This window comes from Equus asinus, chromosome 3 (genome assembly GCF_041296235.1).
Source record: "Equus asinus isolate D_3611 breed Donkey chromosome 3, EquAss-T2T_v2, whole genome shotgun sequence".
NCBI lineage: Eukaryota > Metazoa > Chordata > Mammalia > Perissodactyla > Equidae > Equus > Equus asinus.
The window spans coordinates 86,774,385-86,788,653 of NC_091792.1; positions in this window are offsets into that span (position 1 = coordinate 86,774,385).

Sequence of the window (14,269 nt, forward strand, 5' to 3'; positions counted from 1 at the left end):
GTGAGATCAAACGCTATATTTCTCTTTGTTGTCAATACAAGTGTGACACTCACACACATCTCTGAATATCCTTTGTAGTGGCGCAATATTCATAATAATTTTCCATTTTGATGGGAAAGATATTTAGGACAAATCTAAAAAATGAATGTAGATTGAGTTAAGTAAAAGCAAGAAAGATGAGCCAAACCAAGGAATAGAAACCTTTGGTAGGTGATAAGTGAGAGGGGGTGGCTATAATCAACATCTGTGGGGAAAGGGCGAAGGATTCATGCAATCTGAAGAGAAATCAGAATACTCCATTTCTCCTGCCTTAGTTCCACCCACCTTCCAGTTCCAACTCATTGACAGAAACTGTGCTCTCATCCGTGTGTTTCAGTCCAGTGTGACTCTCCTCCAAGTAATTTGCCAACTTGAAGCATAATCTGTCTCTTTCCAAAGGGCTCATCTGATCCACTTACTTCTCTGCTTTAAAATAAAAACAGAACAAAAGCAAGCAAAACGTAAACAAACAAGCAAAAATCTTCAGTACTTTACCACTAACCCATCCACTGAAGCCTCAACTCATGGTTTTTCATGATCTTTCTGCCACAGCCTCAACTTTCACTTTTACTACTTCACGCTCCAGCTATATTAAACTTTCAATTCTTTGAAAGTGCCATATTTTCTCTCACTTCCAAACGCTGCCTTATCTCAGCCAGGATGTTTTATCGCATCTTCTCATCCTTCATGTCTCAGCCTCACATTTTACTTCTCCAGAAGACACCACTCCCCAAGCTTGGCTTGGGTACCCTACGTGTACTTCCATAGTGTCTTGTGCAGGCATTATTGTCTCTATTTTACAAAAGAGGAAATGGAAACTCTGAGCCGGACTTGCCCAGTGTTACATACCTACAAAATATCAGAGCCAGATCTTAAATTTAAAGCTTCTGGTTTTCACTTAGAGATGATCCCGTTATTCCACAGTAGCCTCTCGTATACTTAGTTTTACTTGGACAAGTATATACTTAGGTAGTTCTGTGTGGTTTCATTTCTCTATTCCTTTTACGTATTATGCATTCCTAGATTGACTCTGTGTTTGCGTCTACCTGGGAAATTCTTACTCATTTTTCAAGACCCGGTTGCAGAATGTGAAGCATTGTCTGGTCCACCTTCCCTCTTCAGGCTCACTATGTTACTTAGTCCTTACCACTATTGTGGGGCTTGATGATCTTTACTGAAATGTCCTGTCACGTGTTTCTCTCTCCTGTTAGTGAGGTTCTTGGTGGCAAAGATCTATCTCAATAATTTCTATATCCCCTGGCACAGTATAGTGTCCAATACGTTGTTCAGTATTTTAGATTGAATCGTGGAAGCGCATGTCAATAATACCTTCGTGTTCCTTCAGCCTGGGCAAGTGAGAGCTGTATGACTAGAGGTGGGTGGTAGAGAATGAAGAAGAGCATTTTAATTTTCTTTAGAGGGTTGAGCAAGTCAACCAGAGTAACCTAGGTCTTGTGTTTGAGTGATGTGTTGTAAGAACTCCCCTTTCTCCTGTCTGCTCTTCCCATCTCTGCTTTAGATATTGCCCTCCAGTTAGGCAATGAGTCAGTGGGAGCGGCACTGATGGAGAAGTCACTGCAGCAGCTCTGGTATCAGGTGAGGTCCATTCTCCCTCTGTGCTGTCAGGACACCGACGTACACAACTGCCCTCAACCCTGTGGTCTGCAACGTGCTGCAGCAGCTCACTTTTCGCACTAGGGTGAAATGAAGTGGTTGTTGTGTATGGTGCCATGAAAGTTTTATGGCTACATGTCCCCAGATAATCACAAAACTTCTGCTGAAATATTCTTTCAAATCTGCCTTTCTTGTGTTTTTCTCTCCATCCACCATTGCCGATGAAGAATAATGAAACAAATCTTAGATCGTTCCTCGGAGCTGGTGGAAATAACATGAACTAGGAGGCAGAGAATCTTGGGTTAGAATCCATCCTCCACCACTTATTAGTGACATAAACGTGGATAAACCGCACAGTCATTCTGAAGCAGTTGTCTCACCCGTAAACTGGATTTAATACATGCACCTCACAGCGGATGAAAGGACTAATGGAAACAAAGACGACAATGCTGACTCCTGGTAGATCTGGCTCAGCAAGTGTTAGTTTCCATCTCTTTCCCGCTTCTTTCGCCTCTTTCTTCCATACCTCTTGATTCAATTGTTAATGGTTGTGAAATTTCCCAAATATAGGGAAGAAAGAAAAGTGGAAATACAAGGTAGCTGGGTAATAGCCCCATTACTCACTGGGAAGCATATGCTTAGGAGAGGTGGGGAATATGTTTTGACATTCTCTATGAAGCTCATCATTAAACCTTATAACAGGATTGTTTTTTTTTCTTTTGATAGTTTGTGAAGCTTCACTGTTATAGTGCACTCTGTCCTTTGGAAATCACCATCCTGAAGACAGGCTTCTAAGCTCCTCTTTGGGCCATAAATCAGCAGTTCTCAACCTTGGCTACACATTAGAATCACCTGGAGCACTTACAACAATTATTTTCTAAATAATAAAATTATTTTAAAGTTTCTAAAAACATTCAGATGCTGGGGCCCCAACCCAGACTTATTAATTAGAGTCTGTGAGGATGAGGTCCTGCCAACAGTATTAGAACAAAATTCTCTGTTATTGCAGTGTTGGTTGCAAATTTTGGCCTAAACCATAACGTCACTACAATGCTCCTCCCATGCTTGATTGGAGTCATAAATAGAATAACAGCTCTGTAAAGAGACTTTTTAAAAAGGACATACATCAAGGGGAAATTAAACTGACAAAATGTAGGAAGGATAAATATTATTTGAAAGCATTATTTGTGGCTATGACAAAATAGGATTCCCAAGGCCCCCAAATCCTGTACATATAATAAATTCCAAAGGGAAGAAGTGAATGACTCTTTTTTCTTATGAACTCGAATGGAGTGGCATTGGGAAATTGCTAATTGGATTCAATGAAGGGTTGAAAATCTTTTTTTTCTTTTTTAATTAAAGAAATCAATTATAGAGTGCACATTTCTGAGAATAAGAAACTACAAATAATAAAAATATGACATGCTAAATTCAAGGAAGCGGCGAAAGAAGTCTATTTATTGGTCTACATTGAAATATTAACCCCTTGGAAACTCCTGACATCTATTTAGTCAGAAATGGAAAAGAGCTATCAGATAACAGAGCCTATCCTCCTGGGAGCCTCCTGGATTGTGTCTAGGGCCCAGATAGAGGATAACACACTCCTCCCAGCCCAAAGGCCATCCTCCTAAGTACTCACTTGGCAGGCATCCTGGAAAACGGTGGTGTTGTAAGGGCTAAGTTACTCTTCTCAGAGATCTCTATTGGACATGATAAAGAAAAGAAAGAAGCCAAAGCACAGACTGTATACAATCCAATGTACACTTTAAAGGATGTACCAGCAAGTTTACATAGTGGGTCAGGTTTTCGTTCTGTGAGATTCAAAAGAAGAAAAGAACTCTTTGAGTTGAGACTCTAGCTTATTGTTTTAGTGATGGCGTTTAGAGACAAGTGATCCAATAGCCACTAGTTTTGAAGATCGTGATTTTATAAGCAATGGAAGTTTCAGATGTCAGTAACCCATGTTGCACTGGTTTAAGGTGATTGTTGACAGTTATTTCAAACTCCTTTAACACTGTTATTTGTAGAAAGTAAATCTGACATAAGCTTTTGCCAAAAACAGAGACCTACTTTTTCTTAATTGCAGCCAGCAAATGTTTATTGTCAATGCATTGGCAACAAAAGAAAAAAGATCCCAGCCTTTTTCTGTGATTCAGCTGACTGGTTTGTATCTTCAGAATAAGGCCTGACAAATAAATATGATTATTAATTTAAAAGGTTATTGCATTTGTCAAAGAACAATTCCAAATGATCTCAACACTAAAGGCTGTGAGAGGTCCTCCTCTTCATCAGTTTATCTTGGATTGTTTTTTCTTTTCTTTTCTTTTGTATAGAAACCTCATCATGGATACCAATTAGAAAAAAATGCATATTTGTTCACAGGCTTATTATTTGCCAAACTGCCATTGTTGGGGAGATTTCAACAAGCTGCAGATGGTGCACAAAATCAATTATATCCTTTCTAAGACTAGTTGTTTCTGAAACAAGGTATATATATTTTTGGTTTAGAAAGATGCTGATCCTCAGTCACAACTTTTTATTTACAGAAGGATAAATTAAAAAATTTCCCTATGAGACGTTTTATGTGCTCAAAAGTTTTGATAACTTTTCGTGTTGTCTGTCCTTCACTTTTGCTCAGTATATACCTCAAACTTGGTAGCCAAACGCTACTGCCAGCTCGAAAAGGCTTGACTGCTGCTTGTTCTTGGGGTATCTCTTGGTCTCTCTGAGCCGTGACTCAGAGCCAAAGGTCATTTGGCAGAGACTCTGCCTGCTGTCCTCCCTAGACGGGGAGAAGCATCTGCCTGAATGAAGAGTGGTCCTGCCTGCCTGCTGTGTCAGGATGCAGAAATACAGTGGCTGTAGCTTCTGATCTGACCGAGGATGCCCGGAACTGAACGTCACACACAATTAGTGTTGGGCTGAGCTTCCTTGTTTGGGTTTTAGTTTGGTGAAGGTTGTCACTGCATAGCCAGAATCTGCACAATTTAGAACCCTCTAAGGAAAATACTCCAACATGTAAAATATAGACATAAATTCCTGCTAGAAAGGTGATTACTTTTCTAAGTTATACTGTTCTATAGTTCATAAGTTCATTGCAGTATTGCTCCACAGTGAATAACTTTATTGCTTTTGTATTTGAAAAGTGATTTTACAAGATAAGTTATTTATTCACACTGTCCTTCATTTCAGAAAGTATTCCAGGTGGCTTACAGGAAATGCGACAATGAGGTAAAACAAAACGTAAACATGAACGGATAAGGAAAGGAAGATGTAACACACATAGGATACAATCTTTATATAAATCCAAGGTAACACTTTATTCAAATCTAAATAAAGTTAGGAAATCATATCACGTTTTTCTTATGAAACAAAAATGATTCAGAACTATTTTATGACAATATCCTACATTTTAAATTAAATGAAATCTTTGCTGCACGTTTAATAATAGTTTATAAAATTAGACTGGGACCTTTAGTTTTTCTTGCTTTTCCAGGGCATGGAGAAAGTCACAGCATAGAGAAAGTACCATGCTGGCTTAAGTTTACCAGAATTTTCTTAATCAGTATGTAAAAAGTATGTGAGAACATAAGGCTATTCTGTAATACAAGTAGTTCCAACATTATTCTGTAATATAAGTACTTTCAATATTCCTATGCATTTTTCATAAATTCAGTACTTGCATTGTTATACATTTCTTATTAATTATTGTGTGTATGCACATATTTTGAATAACAAAATTCTGTTGGCAGCAAAGAATTAAGGAGAAAATGTGACACCACCACCCTAGCAAATGTCTTTGGGAACACTTGCAAATTTCAATGTTGCTCACAGATAAGGACAAAAACAAAAATGAAAAATAAAATTAAAACCCAAAACATAAACACTGTATTTATAGATTTGCAAAAATAAACAATTCTATTTCTCACTAAAGCAAAGAAAAAGAATAAACACTCTTCCTCAATAGAAAATTTTAATAGAAAGAAAGGCAGTGGAATGAGGATTTAATTTTTTTTTTGCCTGATATCTAATCTACTTTATTCGCTCAGTTTTTAATTTTTGTCATCACAAACTTCGTTCTTTTAAATAAAATATAATTTAAACTAGACCTAGTTACAATGAAGGACAGAAATTCATATGTGTTGAATTCCACCAGGTGGTTATTTTGTTGTTGCTGGGTACAAGAAGTAACATTAAATTCTTATGGCACAAATCTTGTACCCATATGTGGGGGCTGTGAAATACAAAGCATTGAAGTATTGCAGTGGATGACTGCCTTAAAAAGATAAAAAAAGAACACATAGGTAAGAGAACTGTCAATAAAAAACCAAGCGCATGGTAGGTATTTCTAAAAGAATAGTCCATCTGGGGAGAGATATTTGGTTTGGGTCTCAAAGGAAGCCATGCAAAATTTGTGCATGACTGTGGGGGAAAGAAAGCGTGGGGTCTACATGAAATACGCATTTAAGTGAGAATATAAAGCGTGATTCCAGGCAGCTCTAGCTACCACAGGGACCTCTAAGATCAGCATTGGGCCTGACGCCCCATGGCCTGCTGGGCTGGAAGAAAGGGCTTGCTTTAAATGACCACCTTCAGCTTCAAGTATCTTAGTCCTGTAGTTTACTTGTCAAAATAAACAAGTTCCCTTTAGGGACATGGCATTAGTATGACACAAATATCCAAGTTAGTCAGTGACTGACCAACTTTGAATTCTGTCTCATGAAAGGCTCTGAGTGGAAGTTCTGTGTTGTTTTTTTTTAAAACCAGCCATCGCTAGGCACAGACATTACAATATCAAAGTCAGTTCTCTCTGAAATGTTGAATAAAGAATGAGAATAATTAGGGTGAAAAATAGTGCAAGATTCCCAGGAAGATTAGACTTATGATTGAGAGGAAAATGAATTCGTTTATTTTTATAAGCAAATATCTTTCAAAAGTCTAATCAGTGTTGTATTCAGGAGGTAAAATGAGAAAATGTTGATTTCACCAGTATAAAAAAAGAACAATGGTATCACTGGCTGCTCATTTCATGGGGAAGACTAAAGCTAAATAGCAGGCATTTGAAGAGATGCGTTCTGAACATTACGTGGCAGCACAAACGCTGTATGGCAGAGGCAGAACCCGATTTCACCAGGCGTATTAATTTTAAGCAGAGATGAAAAACACTGATATCAATTCAGCAGAGGCCCATGAAAACGCCTGTAATTACTTCTTGTTATAGAATATTGTCTTGACAATCTAATGTTAGAACAAACAGAACATTTAAGTCACGTGGCGGAATGCTTTTCGATTCTACTTTCTAAGCAAAAACAGAAAAGAAAAATTATAGATACATTAAGAAGAAGGAGGAAAAACATGAAAACAACCAGTATATTGACAAATATTCTAACAGTTGTAAAGTATCCTCTGACATGTGGGTTTTCGACTTGATTAGGTGGGCAGAAATAGGCTATCAGGCTATTCTCTAAGACAATAAATAAAGGTAAAAGTGGTGGCTGGGAAGGAATGACCTAGAACGAGGAATTCTCTTGAAAATTTTCTCAGCTACTTTGTTGCCTTATTTTCAAAACAGTGTGTTCTCCCATGGGATATAGGAACACAAAGTAACAGCATCAGCAGTTGACACGAGGCCTATTTGTTAGCTTACGTTACTATAAATACTAATGACTCTAGGCTTTTTTCATTCGCTTCCTTCTTTCATAATAGCTATAAGACAGCAGAGCTAGCTCTGAGGAATAAGATCCAAGATTTTTAAATTGTTATTTAAGAATCCATATCGTGCCTTCATATTGTCTACAGAGTAATATGTTGGACTATTTTTCATTTACAATATTCTTATTAATTGTAACAAGTAACACTTGTGGAAGTCTGACTCCATGGAAGATACTGTCATATGTGCTTTACGTGTATTATCTCAGTTCATTCTTACGACAGCTGGAGGAGATAGGTACTATTATCGTCTCCATTTTACGGAAGGAGGAAATAGGCACAGGCAGTTGCAGTACTTTGCTCAAGGTCGTAGAGCCATTGTCGGAGTGAGTGGGTGTTGAACGCCAGAGCCGACGGCTTGCTGCGGTGCCACCGTGAAATGCATAGCTTATTTGAACTATAGACACACCACTGAGTCGTGATTTATCATTTAAATATGTCTTCAGAGATGTTGATTTCAGTTCACTGTTTCATTATGTGACAAACACTTCTTGTTGAAGATTGAAGAAAAGCATTTGTGATGTTCAAAAATACTATCGGCATCTTTAGTAAACTTGGGAAATCAGAAAACAACATGGAAGGCTTAACTTTCCGGAATGGTTTGGGCCGCTGCATTTTCACTTGAAAGATATAACCTGTCTCCTTAGCTATCTTACACTCATAGGAACACAAGTAAATACAACCAGCAACAGAAGCTACTGGATGTAAATATTCTCACGTTGTCTCCACCTTGCTGCCTGGGCTGGCAAGAACCCTCTGGGACGGGGGTCAGGGTGACAGCTCTCAAGAAAAAGCCACCTATGAAAGGAGGACTGACAGGGAATTGTGTCTGACATGGTCCTTAGCGGCACAGGATGGCCTGAGGGAATGGTTGAGGCAGCAAATACAGCTGGGCAGGGGTACTGGGACAGGCCCCGTGAAATCGGCGGACAGGCCACAGCAAGCAGTCTTCCGCTGTGAGTCTGAATAAAAACAAAATACGAGGTATAGATTTAATTATCAGGATGTGAGAGGAGTTAAGGGGCAAAGGCACCTAGCAGTAATTCAGTTAAAGTGAGGTAGCCAGTGAAGAAAGAGGGAAAATGAATATTTCACTCGATTCTAACACATTGAGTTTGTCTTTCAACTACTACACAAAGATAGCCATTTCAGACACTAGAACATTCTGCTTCAGTCTCTGATTTGGCCTCACCATTGGATTTTTTTCCCCGTTAGGGTTAACGAGAATCAATCACAGCAGTAATTTCCTATGAAAAAGAAAGCCTCTCAGGCCCATGTCTGGGTCTGTGGAGCTGATGGATTGCTTCTTTTTTTATAGAGCCAAATCGTTTTTGTAGGAATCAGCTTTCAAGTGTATAAATTTCAGTTTGGAAATTATTTCTCGCAATATTTGCTTTCAGTAATTCTTTTTTTAAACATTAATTAGTGGAATAAATCCACCCAGGGACAAAAAGTGTTTCTGCAAAATAATACGAGAATTTGTATTGAAAATGTGATTGAATGCCGGGAAGAAATGAAAGACACAAAAGGTCACAAAGGGAATAACTCTGTCATAGCTATTCAAAATATGGGATAAAATAGACTTATATTTTCTCCTGTTTGATCTAATATATCTAATTTTTCATGCCATTTTCCCTTTCTGTCCCTCTATCCTCTCTCCATTTAGACAGTGTCTCCTCTGTTTATTTGTTACAAAGATTTCAGTTGTTACTCACAGTTCAGAATAAACGCTGACAGCTTACAGAAAAAAATTTCAATTACTGAGATAAGTTTCAACACTAACAAAAGTAAGCCTTTTCCTGCTAGCGTGTTTTCGATCAGCATTAAGGGTTCAGTCAAGCCTCTTTGTTATAGGCCCACAGATTTTTATTGCTGTGATGTTTATATTTTGATCATTTGTGTTTTTATCAGGCATTTGTAAGTTAAAAAATTCAACCAAATGGACACCTGCAGCATGTTAAGATAAATGTAAATATTTTTAACTAGGCTATGAAAAATAGTCTTTGCCTCATTGAAGGGGAAGTTTAGTAATATTTTACATCAGGGGCCAGCCCCACGGCCTAGTGTTAAGTTTGGTGCATTCCATTTCAGATGCCTGGCGTCAGTTCCTGGGCGTGGACCTACACCACGCATCTGTCAGTGGCCATGCTGTGACAGCGGCTCACATACAAAAAGAGGAAGATTGGCAGCAGATATTAGTTCGGGCTAATCTTCCTCAGAGGAAAAAAAAATGAAAGGTCAATTGTCAATCAGGAGTGCTCTTTGAGTTTTGTTTGTTGTGGTAAAAGATTTATATTAATGCAAATACATTAGCTACTACATTCAATGATAAGATGCATTGACAGTGCACAAAGCAAATTGTGATGAAATGGGGAAAACACTGGAGTTGGAAATCCATGATCTGGGTTTGGATCCTGGTTTTCTGCTTACTACTAGTAAGGTCTTGGAGTAAGCCAATTTATCTGTGTGGTTTCCATTTTCCTTATCTGTTTAGTGGGGATAGTAGTTTATACCTTACAGGGTTTTTTGTGTGTGAATTAAATATCAGAACGCATATTAAAGGACCGTTATGAATTTTACCGTGTGGGATTTGAATCTATGCCTTGGCACCCATATACCCAAAAGAACACTTCCCAAGTCAAATAAGAACACGATAGGATTGTTAGTGAACCCCACCATTGGGAGAGAACTATCAAATGGCAAGGTAAGGGTTTAAAACGTAGTTTTTGGAGTTTGCCTCTAAGCTCAGCAGCAATGACATACATAATAGTAATGCAGACTGAAAAATTACTGAAAACTAATAACATCACATTTAAAGTAAATTATTGCCTCTGCTTATGAGAAGGAAGAGAGAGAAGGAAAGAAAGAGGCTAACTTTGTTTCCTATACATCTATACACAAAAACTGGTGAGGAACATCTGATCTAAACTGGACTTTTCTTAGTTTGCTCTTATAGGAAATTGTTTAACGTTCTTTATAGAAGGAAACTCAATTCTAAGTTTTACATAGAAAACATGTCAAAAACTTCTATAAAACTATCACTCTCTCTTCTTTTATCACTTGTTAAATTGTTTTATAATTATTTTTCACATTCTTGGAACTTCTATCAGATTATGAATTGTATATTCATGAAGAAAAAAGGAAAGCAAAAGGACGATGCCTCTGCCTCATTAATTTAGTAAACGTGTGTCGAAAACCTTTTAAGTGTCGGGTTTTGGGTGTGTAAAATAACAAAAAATGACCCTGATTTCACAGAATCTAGTCTTGCAGGCACACTGGTAAATGAAACAGGAGGCAGCTACTTCAAGTGCTGGCAGATGAAGACATATACAGGGTGTTTGGGGAGTGACTCTTAAAAAGCATTTCCTTGGGAGGTAAAATCTGAGATAATTAATAAGTGAGCTAAAATGATGAAGTCGGGGAATTATAGTCCAGACAAGGTAAAAAGCAGTCTAAAAACACAGAGGCAAGAAACAAAAACTTAAGATCTATCTAGGCCAAGCTATGGAGTTTGAATTTTTTAAAGTTTCAAAGGAGCAGCTACAGGAATTTGAGTTGGGGTGTGATATGACTGAAATTGAATTGTAGGAAAATTAGTCCACTATCAGAGGAAGTAACAGACTGAGGGAGGTGGGAACTGGGGAGATGAGAGGGAGAGCAAGGAGGCTAGTTAGAGACTGTTCAGTCATCAGAGTAAGAAGAGATGAAATAAAGAGATAATAGTAACAGCGCAGAATTGTATACAGATTTGAGACTGATTAAGGAGGTAGAAAATATGGGACCTGATGATTGATGAGCTGTTGAGTGGGTTAAAAGAGTCTAGGATGGCTATGAAGAGTTTTTCTTGAATAAGTGTGTCATGGTGCCAGTAATCAAGAAAAAAAACATAAATTGGTTTTCGAGAAAAGGTGGTGAATTGAATTTGAGACATATTGACATATTGAATCAAATTGAGTTTGGGATGCTTGTGGAATGTCCAGGAGATGCATAGCAGGCAGTTGGATATGGAAGTGTACAGTTGCACTATCAACAGCAATACAATGCAGACCACGTATATAATTTGAAATTTTCCAGTAGTCATTAGGAACATTTACATATAGGTTTTTGGGTGGATATGTTTTCATTTCTCTGGGATAAGTGCCCAGAAGTGCAATTGCTAGGTCATATGGGAAGTGAGCTTTTGATTTTTAAAGAAACTATCAAACTGTTTTCCGGAGTAGCTGTACCATTTTGCCTTGCTACCAGCAATGTATGAGAATTTCAGATGATCAGCTTCCTTGTCAACACTTGGTGTGGTCAGTTTTTTTAAGCCATCCTGATAGATGTGCAGTGACATTTTGCTGGAGATTTAATTTGCATTTCCTTAATGGCTAATGATGTTGAGCATATTGTCATGTGCTTATTTGCCATTGTGCAATTTCTCTGGCAAAATGTTCAATTTTTTTGCCCATTTTTGGGGGTATGATTGTATTTTTATTATTGAGTTTTGAGAATTTTTATAAATTCTGGATATAAATCTTTTTTAGATATGTGTTTTGCAGATATTTTTTCCCAGTTTTAGCTTGTCTTTTCATTCTCTTAGTAGTGTCTTTCACAGAGCCAAATGTTTACATTTTGTTGAGATCCATTAATTGATTCTTTCATGGATTGTCCTTTTGGTGTACTATCCAATAACGCTTTGCCTAATCCCAGGTCATGAAAGTTGGCTCCAGTGTTTCCTCTAAAAATTTTATAGTTTTATGTTTTCCATTTAGATCTGGGAATCTTTTTGAGTTAATTTTTGATGTTCAGATTGAGGTTCATTTTTGTGCTTATGGATGTTCAATGGTTTCAACACCATTTTTTGAAAATACCATCCTTCCTCTATTGAATTGCCTTAATACCATTGTAAAAACTCAGTTGGGTATATTTCATGTTTTCTCGTTCTGGACTTTGTGTTTTTCTATTGAGTTTTGTGTCTATCCCTTCGCCAATGCCACACTGTCTTGATAATTGTAGCTTCATACTGTCTTAAAATTGGGTAGTGTGACTCTTCCAACTATATTCTACTTCAAAAAATTATTTAGGTTCTTCTAGGTGCTAGTTATAAATGGCTATTCACCGCCCTCAACAATTCCTGATGGGATTTTGACTAGCATTCTGTTAAACATATAGGTCAATTTAGAGACCATCTAAATTGACATCTTATATATATTGAATCTTCCAATCCATAAACAAGGTATGCCTCTCTATTTGTTTTAGCCTTTGATTTTTTTTCAGTAGCACTTTGTAATTTTCAGCATACAGATCATACACATGCTTTATTAGATTTATGCTCAAGTATTTTACTTTTGGAGATACTATGAGCTATTGTTTCTAAAAATTTTAGTTTTTAATTTTTTTATTGCTAGTATATAGAAATAAGGTTGATTTATTTAATTAAATATTTTATTTTGATTCACATGCAGTCATAGGGAACAATAAAAAAAGATCCCAGGTATCCTTACTTAGTTTCACTATGTATGGATATACCATGTTTGGTTTATCCATGCATCAGTTGGTGAACATTTGGATTATTTCCATTTTTTTGCCATTGTGAATAATACTGCTGTGAACATTTGTGTACAACTTTTTGTGGGAACACACGTTTTTATTTTTCTTGAGTAAATATCTAGGAATAAAATTGATGGGTCATATGGCAACTCTATATTTGAGTTTTGAAGAACTGCCAAACTGTTTTCCACACGGGACAAAGTACAAGGATTTGAATTTCTTCAAATCCTTACTAACACTTGTTATTTTCTGCTTTTTTGATTCTAGTCATCCTAATGGGTGTGAAGTTGTATCTCATTGTGGCTTTAATTTACATTTCCCTGATGACTAATGATGTTGAGCATTTCTCCTGCGCTTGTTGCCGTTTGTATATCTTCTTTGAAGAAATCTGTATTCAAGTCCTTTGCCTATTTTTTAATTGGGTTGCCTTTCTGTTGGTGATTTCTAACATATTTACATATTCTGGATATTAAATCCTCATCAAATATGTGATTTACAAATATTTTCTGTAGTTTGTCTTCTCATGTTCTTTAATGCACAACAGTTTTTTTATTTTGATAGAGTCCAATTTATCTATTTTTTCTTTTGTTGCTCATGCTTTTGGCGTCAAATCTAAGAATCCATTGCTAAATCTGAAGTCGTGAAGATTTACCCCTATGTTTTCTTACATAAGTTTATAGCTTTTGTCCTATATTTAGGTCATTGACCTCCTATATTTAGGTCATGTGAGCTAATTTTTTGTTATGGAGTGAGGTACAAGACCAATTTCATTCTTTTCCACATGGTTAGCCAGTTGTCCCGGGACCATTGTTGAAGAGACTATTCTTTTCTGATTGAATGATCTTGGCATTCTTGTCAAAAATCAATTGCCCATTGGGGCTGGCCCTGTGGCCGAGTGGTGAAGTTCGTGCGCTCCGCTGCAGGCGGCCCGGTGTTTTGTTGGTTTGAATCCTGGGCACGGACATGGCACTGCTCATCAGACCACGCTGAGGCAGCATCCCACATGCCACAACTAGAAGGACCCACAACAAAGAATATACAACTATGTGCCGGGGGGCTTTGGGGAGAAAAAGGAAAAAAAAAATCTTAAAAAAAAATCAATTGGCCATAGATGTTTGGGTGTATTCTGGACTCTCAATTCTATTCCTTTGGTTTATATGTCTTTCGTTATGTGAGCACCACACTATTTTGATTACTGTGGCTTTATAGTAAGTTTTGAAATCGGAAAGTGTAAGTCCTGCAAGTTTGCATTTCTTTTTCAATGTTATTTTGACTATTCGGGGCTCTTTACACTTCCATATGAATTTGAAGATCAGCTTTTCCATTTCTGAAAACAAAGAAGCCACTTGGATTTTAATAGAGATTGCTCGAATCT